The 1,952-nt window shown below is 36.4% G+C and overlaps 1 non-coding gene across 1 annotated transcript; it reads right to left on the reverse strand.

Annotated features, from left to right (window-relative positions):
- Positions 1–1,444: 1,444 nt before the first annotated feature.
- LOC127742101 (small nucleolar RNA R71) lies at positions 1,445–1,552 on the reverse strand. The gene has a single exon (XR_008003288.1). It is a non-coding gene; the product is annotated as a small nucleolar RNA R71 (small nucleolar RNA).
- Positions 1,553–1,952: the final 400 nt, after the last annotated feature.

Raw genomic sequence — 1,952 nt, forward strand, 5'->3', positions numbered from 1 at the left:
CAGCAGAGGAATCACACAGAAAAAGCTGGGCATTCAAAACGCCCAGTGAAGAAGGAAAACTGGCGTTTAAACGCCAGCCAGGGCACCTGGCTGGGTGTTTAACGTCCAAAAGGGTAGCAATTTGGGCGTTAAACGCCAGAATGTATACCATTCTGGGCGTTTAACGCCAGGATGGCACAAGAGGGAAGATTTTGTTTTTAATGCAAATTTTTTTCAAGTTTTCATAATTTTTCAAAATCAAATCTTTTTCAAATCATATCTTTTCAATCATATGTTTTCAAAATCAATTTCTTTCCATTTTTCAAAAATACTTGCTAACAATTAATGATTTGATTCAACATTTCAAGTATGTTGCCTTTTCTGTTGAGAAAAGTTTAATGTTTGAATCATATCTTTTCTTGTTAGCCAAGTCATTAATTTTAAAAATCAAATCTTCTTAAATTGTTTTTCAATCATATCTTTTCAATCATATCTTTTTAAAACCATAACTTTTCAATCATATCTTTTTAATCACATCTTTTTCAAAATAAGTTTTCAATCATATCTTTTTCACATCTTTTTCAAAATAGTTTTCAATCATATCTCTTTGATTTCCAATTTCAAAATCTTTTTCAAAATCACTTTATTTCTTTCTCAATCTTAGTTTTCGAAAATCAATTACCATTTTTTTCAAAATTTCTTTTAATTAATTCACTTTAATTTTCGAAAATTCCTTCCCCTCTTCTCACATCCTTCTACTTTTGGACTAACACTCCTCCACTATCAACAATTCGAACTCCATCTCTCTTGATAAGTTCGAATTCTTCTACCTCTTCCTTCTATTATTCTTTTCCTCTGACACCTCAAGGAATCTCTATTCTGTGACATAGAGGATTCCATATTTTCTTGTTCTCTTCTCTTTCATATGAGCAGGAGAAAAGACAAAAGCATTCTTGTTGAGGCTGACCTTGAACCTGAAAGGACCTTGAAGCGAAAGCTAAGAGAAGCTAAAGCACAACTCTCTGTAGAGGACCTAACTGAATTCTTCAAAGAAGAAGACATGGCAGCCGAAAACAACAACAATGCCAACAATGCAAGGAAGGTGCTGGGTGACTTTACTGCACCTACTCCCGACTTCTATGGGAGAAGCATCTCTATCCCTGCCATTGGAGCAAACAACTTTGAGCTTAAGCCTCAATTAATTTCTCTAATGCAACAAAATTGCAAGTTCCATGGACTTCCATTGGAAGATCCTCATCAGTTTTTAGCTGAATTCTTGCAAATCTGTGACACTGTCAAGACCAATGGGGTTGACCCTGAGGTCTACAAACTTATGCTATTCCCTTTTGCTATAAGAGACAAAGCTAGGATATGGTTGGACTCACAACCTAAAGAAAGCCTGAACTCTTGGGAAAAGCTAGTCAATGCCTTCTTGGAAAAGTTCTTTCCACCTCAAAAATTGAGTAAGCTTAGAGTGGAAGTCCAAACCTTCAGACAGAAGGAAGGTGAATCCCTCTATGAAGCTTGGGAAAGATACAAATAATTGATCAGAAAGTGTCCTTCTGACATGCTTTCTGAGTGGAGCATCATAGGTATCTTCTATGATGGTCTGTCTGAACTGTCCAAGATGTCATTGGATAGCTCTGGTGGAGGATCTCTTCATCTAAAGAAGACGCATGCAGAAGCTCAAGAACTCATTGAAATGGTTACAAATAACCAATTCATGTACACTTCTGAAAGGAATCCTGTGAACAATGGGACTAGTCAGAAGAAAGGAGTTCTTGAGATTGATACTCTGAATGCCATATTGGCTCAGAACAAAATATTGACTCAGCAAGTCAATATGATTTCTCAAAGTCTATCTGGAATGCAAAATGCACCAAACAGTACTAAGGAAGCTTCATCTGAGGAAGAAGCTTATGATCCTGAGAACCCTTCAATGGAAGAGGTGAATTACATGGGAGAACCCTATG

Source organism: Arachis duranensis, chromosome 9, assembly GCF_000817695.3.
Source record: "Arachis duranensis cultivar V14167 chromosome 9, aradu.V14167.gnm2.J7QH, whole genome shotgun sequence".
In the NCBI taxonomy this organism is placed as follows: Eukaryota; Viridiplantae; Streptophyta; class Magnoliopsida; order Fabales; family Fabaceae; genus Arachis; species Arachis duranensis.